The 10,464-nt window shown below is 48.7% G+C and overlaps 2 pseudogenes; both read right to left on the bottom strand.

Annotated features, from left to right (window-relative positions):
* Nucleotides 1–3,686: 3,686 nt before the first annotated feature.
* Nucleotides 3,687–6,688, bottom strand: LOC105001512 (annotated as a pseudogene).
* A 2,349-nt stretch (nt 6,689–9,037) lies between these two features.
* Nucleotides 9,038–9,377, bottom strand: LOC105001511 (annotated as a pseudogene).
* Between the last annotated feature and the right edge of the window lie 1,087 nt (nt 9,378–10,464).

Genomic DNA, 10,464 nt, shown 5'->3' with positions numbered 1-10,464 from the left:
GCTTGAAAAGATTCTTCAAGGTAGCACTCTTTCATCCCACCTGGCTCTCCTCCAGCAGAAAGGAAGAGAGCTCATTTGGAGCAGAATGGAGATAATGAAGTATTTCTTTTCAAAGAATCAGCGTTTTCTTCTATTAATTAGCCTGGGAATTTGTTGGGGGCGGCAAACTCAAGGATGATATTGTAATAGATATTGGTGTCTGGCTGCTCACACTTAAAAGCCAATACAGAGGCCAGGTTGGGGGAAAGGAAAGTTAGCTTTAAACTGGATGCCAGAAACTGTTGAAAGTGAAAGTGTAGTTGCTTAGTCAAGTCCAACTCTTTGCAACCCCATGGACTGTAGCCTACCAGGCTCCCCCGTCCATGGCATTTTCCGGACAAGAGTACTGGACTGTGTTGCCATTTCCTTCTCCAACAACTGTGGAGGGTGGGGCACTGTGGCCACTGCTGAGTTTTCCAAATTTGCTGACTTCTTGAGTGCAACACTTTCACAGCATCATGTCTGAGTATTTGAAATAGCTCAACTGGAATTCCATCACCTCCACTAGCTTTGTTCATAGTGATTCTTCCGAAGGCCCACTTGACTTCACATTCCAGGATGTCTGGCTCTAGGTGAGTGATCACACCTTTGGGATTATCTGGGTCGTGAAGATCTTTTTTGTATAGTTCTGGATATTCTTGCCACCTCTTCTTAATATCTTCTGCTTCTCTTGGGTCCATACCATTTCTGTCCTTTATTGTGCCCTTCGTTGCATGAAATGTTCCCTTGGCAAATCCAAATTCTTTCTCACACCCTCAGAGGGCACCGCTCCTCACACTCTCTACCTTCTCCTCCACTCCCCAGGCACCTTGCACACCTGACCACACCAAGCCCAACTGTCTTTGCAGTCTGGTTTGTAATGTTTTCCTCTGCTCTCTGGAAAGTCCTTCCCCTGACACCCTCAGGCTGTCTTCCGATCTCCACACAATCAGTGGTTCTTTGGAGACGGACAGGCCTGGCTGTTGCTTTATCACCCGGAATCTCACTCCATCACCACCTTTCCTCAATAGCAGTTTCTCAGCCTCCGTATGTATTTTATTTTTAACTCCATTTATTTTCGGCTGTGCTGGGTCTTTGTTGCTGCTCGGGGTGCAGGGCTCCTCTCCAGTCTCGGGGCACAGGATTCTCACTGCAGTGACCTCTCTTGTGCGGAGCCCAGGCTCTCGGGGCTCTGGGCTTCAGTAGTGGTGGCTCCCAGGCTCGGTGGTTGTGTCGCATGGCCTTAGTTGCTCCTGAGCCCTGGGACCTTCTCGGGTCAGGGATGGCACTCGTGTCCTTTCATTGCCAGGCACAGCCTTTGTCTCCGAGCCCCAGGGGAAGCCCTGTTATTCACTTTTCTTAACTAGTACTTAACTGCATCTGTGTTTTGAAGTCTTATTCATATTTCATCGTATTAATTTCTTGTGTTGATTCTTCGATAATGGTTCTAATACCCCTGTTTCTGAAGGGACCCAATCTTTATATTCTATATTGCTTCTTTGAATTAGTTGCCTCCATCTTGGGCCTGTAAGTTAACATCCTTTAAGATAGAAGGAGGTGACAGATGATGAAATGGTTGGATGACATCACCAACTCAATGGACACCAGTTTGAGCAAACTCCTGGGAGATAGTGAAAGACAGGGAAGCCTGGAGTGCTCCAGTGCATAGAGTTGCAAAGTAAAAGAAAGTGAAGTGGCTTTTTGTGACCCCATGGACTGTAGCCTACCAGATTCCTCTGTCCATGGGATTCTTCAGGCAAGAATACTGCAGTGGGTTGCCATTCCATTCTCTCGGGGATCTTCCCCACCGAGGGAGCAAACCCACGTCTCCTGCATTGGCAGGCAGATTCTTTACCACTGAGCCTCCTGGGAAACCATGAGAGAAGCTGCCACAATTCTGAGTATTGACCCAAGAAATGAAAACAAATGGACCCTGGAACTGAAGGTTAACTGTATTTACAACAATCAAGATGTCACTGATCAGACCAGTGATGACCAGTTTCAGGATGATTGTCAGAGCTGACTGCGCTGTTTCTGCCTGTAGCCCCCCCCACCTCCATCTATAAAAGCTGTTGCTCCTTAATTGTCCAGGGGTGGGAGGTCAGGGGAGGCAGCCATTGGACAGATGTCTGTCCCGCCTCCACAGTTGTTGGAGAAGGAAAAAGCAACCCAGTCCAGTTCTCTTGCCTGGAAAATGCCATCGATGAAGGAACGTGGTAGGCTACAGTCCACGGGGTCGCAAAGAGCTGGACATGACTGAGCGACTTCACTTTCACTTTCAACAGTGGCTGGCATCCAGAATAAAGCTAACTTTCCTTTCCCCCAACCTGGCCTCTGTATTGGCTTTCAAGTGCGAGCAGCCAGACACCAATACCTATTAAAATGTCATCCTTGAGTTTGCTGCCCCCAACAAATTCCCAGGCTAATTAATAGAAGAAAACGCTGATTCTTTGAACAGAAATACTTCATTATCTCCATTCTGCTCTAAATGAGCTCTCTTCCTTTCTGCTGGAGGAGAGCCAGGTGGGATGAAAGAGTGCTACCTTGAAGAATCTTTTCAAGCAGAGACACCCTAGAATCTCAGTGTTCAAAAGGGCATTAATACTACATTACCTAACAGTTCATAATTCCAAAAGAATACAGTTGCTTTAAATGCTGGAGTGGGTGCTCAGTCACTTCAGTCATGTCCGACTCGTTGCAACCCAACAGACCATAGCCTGCCAGGCTCCTCTGTCCATGGGATTCTCCAGGCAAGAATACTGGAGTGGGTTGCCATTCCCTTCTCCAGGGGATCTTCCTGATGAAGGGATCGAACCTGGGTCTTCTGTGCTGCAGGCGGATTCTTTACCACTGAGTCACTGGGGAAGCCTTACAGAGGGATGATATCTCCACATAATAATGGCCATGTAACAAACCGCAGGTATCATCTACTCCATATAAAAAAATCTTGGGGATAGGGTGGGATGATTTGGGGGAATGGCATTGAATCATGTATAATATCATATATGAAACAAGTCGCCAGTCCAGGTTCAGTGCACGATAGTGGATGCTTTGGGCTGGTGCACTGGGATGACCCAGTGGGATGGTACGGGGAAGGAGGAGGGAGGAGGCTTCAGAATGGGGAACACGTGTATACCTGTGGTGGATTCATTTTGATATATGGCAAAACCAACACAAGATTGTAAAGTTAAAAAATAAAAATGATAAGAAAAAAATCTTGGAAGGGGAAATACCCAGGACACTTATTTGACAGAAATGTCTTTGTTTATTTGAAATTTAAATTTCACTGGTGATCCTCTTTTTCATCTGGACACTCTGCTAGGAGCATCCTGTCTTCCCTAATGGGGAGACAATCAGCAGTGACCTCAGTTTCATGAAGAAGTACTGAAAACTAATGAGACCTGCATTCACTGAAAGAAGAACAACACAAAGCTGAAAGTTATCACAAAAACACAGGCTACACTAAAGCAGAGAACAAAATCTGAAGGGAAAGATAAGTCACCACTCAATATTCACCAAATTCATGTGACTGGAACCCCATCAGGTTCCAGTATGATCGTAAGTTCTTCACATGTCACCCTTTCTTTGTATCACATAAGTGACAAAAAATCCCGATTTCCTTCTCGGATCAGAAGGCACTGGGACCTGAGGGCAGGGTCCTGAGACAGTCATCTGGAATGGATTTTCTGGTGGCGTTTGAAAGTCCCCAGCTGATGGAAGGCTCTGTGACACTCGGGGCACACGTAGGGCTTGAGGCCAGAGTGGGTGTGTGGGTGAACATTGAGGCTCCCTCGGTGGCCAAAAGCTCTGTCACAGTGCTCACAACAGAAAGGCTTCTCCTGGGTGTGGGTGCTCTTGTGAGCATGCAGTGTGGAGTTGTGGGTGAACTTCTTTAGGCAGACATCACAGCTGTAGGGCTTTTCCCCAGTGTGGATCCGCTGTGGAACCCACAGGTCTGAAGGCTGTATGAACCCTCTGTTACAGATGTTGTATTGAAAGGGCCTCTCTCCTGTTTGTGTCCTCTGGTGCAAGGTAAGCTGAGATTGATAAGGAAAGCTCTTTTTGCACACCTTGCATTCAGAAGGTGCCCAGCCCGGGGTTTCAGCTCCCTCAGGAAGACTGGTGGGTCCCACGCTGCCAGATGAACCAACGGAATGGGATGCAAGCTGTCCTGAGAACTCTCCTTGATCCAAACATGTGACTGCCTCTTGAAGCACGTCTTGGCAAGTGGGACTGCTGTCCCACTTCCTTTTAACATGTCTGCGATTCTTCAGAGGACCTCATCCGGATCCACTTGGAGTGGAAACGTCTCCCTCTGGAACACAAGAGGAAAGGGTTCAGAGCCACATTTGAAGTATCACTTCCTTCCTGGGGACTCTCCCCTCTCTCTCTGCCCTCCCAGAATCTGCTCAAAGAAGAGTTTCAGCACCATATTTATCAAGGAGCATTTTCCATGGTGGCAGTCTCATTGGAACCATCCCTAATCTTGGCTACAGACTTCCCAGCAACCAAACTACCTGAGATTCTAGCTGATGAAACACTCTGGAACATTGACAAGGGAGAAGCTTGGCACTGGAGAAGCAACTCCTACCCCACAACACCAAGGGATGGAAATGCTGGGTACCCCTTCCTGGACATCAGTGGAGGCAGTCATTACCTCCTGTGGTCTCCAAGTTTCTAATACTCACCACGATCCTGCAGAAGTTCAGGCTCTTGAGACGAAAGGGTTCTTGTCACTCCTGTGTCTTCCAGCAGGTCCTTCTCCAAGTTCCCCTTGGAGCGCGTCTGACCCTCCAGTTCACCTGTTTTAGGAATGGTCTCCGGCGGGAGAGCTTTCTGGCCCTGACAAGGGGCAACCAAGCAGAGTCAATCCCACTGCCTTAGCCCACGGCAAGCTCTGTCTCCTCTTTCCCCACCCACCTCGTACCCTGATCTCACACTCCAGCTTTCTGGATATCAATTTGGGGGATATGCCCTGACTGCTTCCCATCACCCTGATTGGCAATCCTCTTCTGATTCCCATGTCTGTCCTTGATCTATACCGACCACCTCTGGGAAACAGGTCCAGACTTCATAGCTGGCACTGACAATTATCTTTGCACATATCTCTCCACCTAATCTCACATCTCCAAGCCCTGAATCTGAAAGCAGTGGATTCTGGCTCTAGGGCTCCTGAATTCACCACTTGTTGATACCTTGCCTGGATTTGTCTTCGTCATGGAAAGTGGCCTGGGGCATAATAAGATGATAAGCAGTATAGCTGTTATACTATATAGCTCTATTCTATACTATGTAGCTCTATTCATGAGAAATAAGTAGCATCTCCTATCACGATTCACATTTCAAAAAAATCCTCTCTCTCCAGACATACTCCAAAATCTGAGGGGGAAAATGACTCCAACGGGGAACTTGTTATTCAATTCAAGGTGTTTACAATATCCCCCAATATTAGTGCCTCTGACGAAATCCATCATGGGTGAAACAGGTGTGAGTGCATTTAACCCTGATGAACCGACCCAGCACCATCCCGTGGAAACAGGACTCCTCTGCCCTCATGCTTAGGGCCACAAGCTTTCATGGTGAAGGACTATGAAAGAGGGACTGTCTTCATTCTCACACTGGTATAAAACGACCGGGAACGGAATGCATCCATGGGAATTCCTGGAGGCAGTGGGTCCATTCCTGTCCTTTGCCAAGTTCTCCCAATTACTTCTGCAGCCACTCTCACCCGACCCTCTTCTACCTGCTCCCAGACTGGAGGTCAGGACATCACACTCACCTGCCCCCTCGACAGGTCCTTGGCTCCTGGCAGATGCTGCCCGTCTTGGCTTTCCTGCTGACCCTCGTCTGGAGGGACCACACTGACTGTAGACCGGGGCTCCCTGGCTCGGTCTCCCTCACCGTGCCCCTCACTGACCTCAGATCCTAACATCTCAACACCCGAGACTGGCATCAAAAAATCCTCGCCTTGGACACGGACAACAGCCTGTGAGGAAAAATTCAGATAGGATCAGTCTCCCTTCACAAGATCCAAAAAGGTATTCATTGTGTATCCCACCCTAGGAGCCCACCTCTTGGGAATGACATTTGAAAGACCAACACCCTCAAAGTGAGGACCAACAGAAACATCTCCAGTGATGACACAGGCCAAGTGCTCACCCCTCTGGGAATCAGTGATTTAGAGCCAAGCCCTCTGATCCTTCTGCTTCATCTCCCAGCTCGCAGCCCCTCATGCCACCGTTCCCTGTCTCACAGGGTCACTAGGGTCCTACTCACCCATTTCGTCAGTTTCTGCTTCTTTCTCAGCACCTCCTCCAGGTCCTTACCAGTCTGGGCACCACTACTTTTGACTAAGACCTGGATGTCCGGCGGCATGCACTTCACGAACTGCTCCAGCACCAGCCTGTCCACCATGTCCTCCTTGGTGTGAAGATCCAGCCTCAGCCACAGCTCGCAGAGCTCACGGAGCCCCCGCAGAGCTCAAGGAGCCTCCTCAGAGCCTTGATCGGGTCGGATTCGTCCGAGCTGCTAAACGTTCTGAAGCGGACGCACACTCTTCACGGTCGGAGTCAGGGTTTTCCCATCGGGTGTCTTTGTGTGGCGACGCTGACGGCTCTGCTACGGGGCTGTCCGCGTCGAAGCCACGACCCCTTGTCTGGTTCTCAGCCATACCGACTCTAGAGCTTTTCAGTAGGACTCTGGGCAAATGCTTCTAGAAGTGGGTGCCCAACTGACTGCGATGGAAAGGAATTTCCTCTTGCTTTTCCTCAGTAACAGATTCAGTATTCAGAAATAGGGGGCAAAAAAGAAAAACGAATGCAGCCAATTAGTTTTATTTTCATCCACCCTACCATCCCTCATCCCAATACTGGGCATTATACCCCCCTCAGAATTTCACACCAGGGACAAGAATCCATTCTCTTATTCCTCCGACATCCATCTCATAGTACAAGAAACTGTGTGGTCAAAAATGTCCACAGGGCAGTGCTTTAAAGCCCTTGTTGAAAAAATGAAACACACCACACGACATCATGGAGTGTGGAAACAATCTCATCTCACTGAAGATTCCACAAATGAACCACAGTTCCCGTGTGGCCGGAGGGAGATGGGTGGATTTCACACGGTCTCTGAGCGAATGCAAGGTGAACAGAAAGCCAGGACTTACTGAAACCCACTTCCACGTGCCCTGACTTTCTAGCATTCTCTTTAGACATTTCCCATCAATTACCTCTTTGAAGCCTTCTTGCCTTCCTCGTCCTCAGTTGGGGACTTGCTCTCAAACTCCTCAGGCGGAGAAACGTCTCTCTATGGAGCTGGAAAAAATGCCGGACCTCTCGGCCTGTTACCCAATCGGCGCATGGATTCGTTGAGGGCGGGGCAAACCATTCTAGATAATCCCACTTTACTTAATCACAGGGATTCGATTGCCCATGGAAACTCGCTCAGGAGAAACCAGGATTTACTAAAGAGGCCTCCATAGTGATTTAGCGACAGATTCTGTGTATTTTTTTTTGTTGTTCTGTTTTTGGCCAAGCAGGGAGGCAGGTGCAGTCTCAGTTCCCAGACCGCGGAAGGAAACCACGGCGCATGCAGCGGGAGCGCTAAGTCTGAACTGCTGGACCGCTAGGGAAATCCCTCGGTTTCCTTTTGGATTTGATTGATTTTGGACTTTGGGGACTGCATTTTGGGGTGAACGGACTGGTTTTAATGATCTCGTCAATTTTTGGTCTCACTCCCTTGAGGGTTTGACGGAGTCAAAGACATGATGGTGGGAGGCAGATCGGTTTGACTCCTCTCGTCTTTTCTGTTCTTGTGAGATAAGTATTAAAAGGCTTTTCTAAAATCAGGTGATGAGCAAAGGTGTGAGAAAACGCGAGTTCTAAGTAGTCTTTTTGAAGAGTAGAAGTTGTACACCAATAGGAAAAAAGAATGACACCTATCACTTTCCGAAGCCTTCCTTTTTCGAAACACCTCGGGAAGAAATCCCCGAACAAGTATGGAGTGAGTGAATCTATCTCAGCATAATAACAGCCATGACGGCAAAACCACGGCTATCACCTATTCCCTGTAGAAAAGTCTTAGAAAATACGCAGACAGTCTTTGACAGAAATGTGTTTATTTGAAGTTTAAATTCCACGGCAGATCCTGGCCAATGTGCCAGGAGTATGCAGTTTTACAGTGAAGTCCCACCTAACAGGAAGGCAGTCAACAGTAGGCTCATTTTCATGATGAAATACTGATAACTAATGAGACATGCTTTCATTAGAAGAATAACAAAAGAAAGCAAAAACTGATTGAAACAGACTACACTAAAGTAGGAAACAAAATCCAAAGGGAACGATAAGCCATCACTCAAATATCCTCCTCATTCATGTAAATGGAAGCCCCTGGACCCAATATCCTCTGAAGCTCTTCCCATGTCATCTACCCTTTGTGTTACAGAAGTGACAAATCATTGTGAATTTCCTTCTTGGAGCAGAAGGACTTGGACCCGAGGGCAGGGTCCTCGGCCAGTGGTTCAGAATGGGTTTCCTGGTGGGATGTGAGAGACCCCAGGGAGCGGAAGGCCAGTGACCCTCGGGGCACATGTAGGGCTCGAGCCCAGAGTGTGACCATGAGGTTCCCACTGTGGTTGAAAGCTTTTTCACAGTGCTCACAGCAGAAAGGCTTCTCTTGGGTTTGTCCTCTGGTGACGATGCAGCGTGGATCGTGAGGAAACTTCTTGTGGCAGAGATGGCAGCCATAGGGCTTCTCGCCCATGTGGGTCTCCTGGTGAACACACAGGTCCGGAGGCTGCATGAACCATTGGACATGGAGGTTGCTTTTTTCTTTTTTGAATTTAAAGGGCCATCTCTCTTTAATGCGGTTCCATAATAAGGGCCCATTGCTCTGATAAGCATGGGCTCAGCAGAAGGCTCAAAAGAATGTGTGTAAAAGAATGTTTCCAAAGGCTCCAGAGATGACCCCAGCTCTGCTTCCTGCTTCCCCTGGACAATACTCCATCTCCTGGGTGGGGCGGCTACTTGGTCCAGCTGACTTTAGGAATGTCATAGTGCTCCGTGAGCGTGTCCAGGTGTCTGTTGAAGTCCTCCACTCTCTGCTTGTGGGTTTTGGATGCTTTCTTCAGGATCCTCTCCATTTGTCGCTTCTCCTGCACCTTCTCAAAGGCCACCTGGGCTGGGGTCTGCTTGTTGAGGTGGCGCCTCAGCTCTTCCTCCTGGTTCTTCTTGATTTTTTCCCATCGTTTCCAGGAGTTTTGCCTTGTCTCTGTCCTTTTTCTCCTTCCGCTTCGTCACACCAAGCTCTGTGACTCCTTTCAGCTTCAGGGTTCCCTTTTGGACCTGCTCGTAGGCGTCCATGCTGCCCATCTTTGCATTCGGATTTCTAAATGGACAAAAGTTGGGGGGGTCAGGTTTCTCAAATGGAAATTGGGACAATATTGTTCTCTACTGTAGATCTGAGAGGGTCTCTCTGTGTGGGTTAACACAAATGAACACAGACAAACATCTCTGCTTAGCCCAAGGGCCAGGATTCAGAAGGCCTTGAGGAATAAACGCACCACACAACACCACAGCATGGAGGGTGGCAACACCCTGTAAATCAGGGTGATTTATAAACTTATACATTGATGGAGGCAGGAGGAGGGAACCTGAAAGACCTCTTATTTAAAATGTCTTTTCTGAGTGCGCTTGCCAGATGGCTGCCCACGGTGGCCGAGATCTGAGGCTGAGGAGCCGCGAGCCTGTTGGGACCTCATCTGACCGCCAAGCCCTCGCACCTGAGCTCCACGTGGAGCTGGGAGCTGCACGCTTGCCCTGCCAGGAAGGACGTGACATCGCTGCGCCCTCGGCCAATCCGAAGGCCCGGGGCTGGGAGACAGACGGTGTGAGTGAGCTGCGCCTGCTCGGCGCGGAGCTACTGTCTTTCCCTGCAGGTGGTGGTGGACGCTGTCTTCGCTGCTTCTGTGAGGGTGCAGCCTTGAGGCCTCAGAGAAATTCTGACTCCGATCTCCCAACTGCAGCCACGAACGCCTCAGGTGGAGGACAGAGGACCAGTGACACAAGTGGGAGCACTGGGACAGGAGACTTGAAGTGGAACTTCTCGGATTGTTTTAAGAAAATGGCAGACAAGCCCAACATGGGGAAATCAACAGCTTCGATAAGGCCAAGCTGAAGAAGACTGAGACGCAGAAGAACAGCCTTTCCACCAAAGAGATCATTGAGCAGGAGAAGCAAGCAAAGTGGAATTTCCTGTGAACCTGGAGGATTCTCCACCGCATCATCTTGGAGACCCTGTCCGTGAGGTGGAGGAAAGTCCCCCTGCAAGATACACACAAGTGACAAGCTGCACTGTGAGATTAAACAATATGTGTCTAAATTATGAACAGGTTACTGAAGGAATCAAAAGAGAAATTAAAAATTTCCTAGAAACAAATGACAATGAAAA

Source organism: Bison bison, unplaced genomic scaffold (assembly GCF_000754665.1).
Source record: "Bison bison bison isolate TAMUID 2011002044 unplaced genomic scaffold, Bison_UMD1.0 scf7180017864383, whole genome shotgun sequence".
NCBI lineage: Eukaryota > Metazoa > Chordata > Mammalia > Artiodactyla > Bovidae > Bison > Bison bison.
This window is presented reverse-complemented; position numbering and strand designations above follow the sequence as displayed.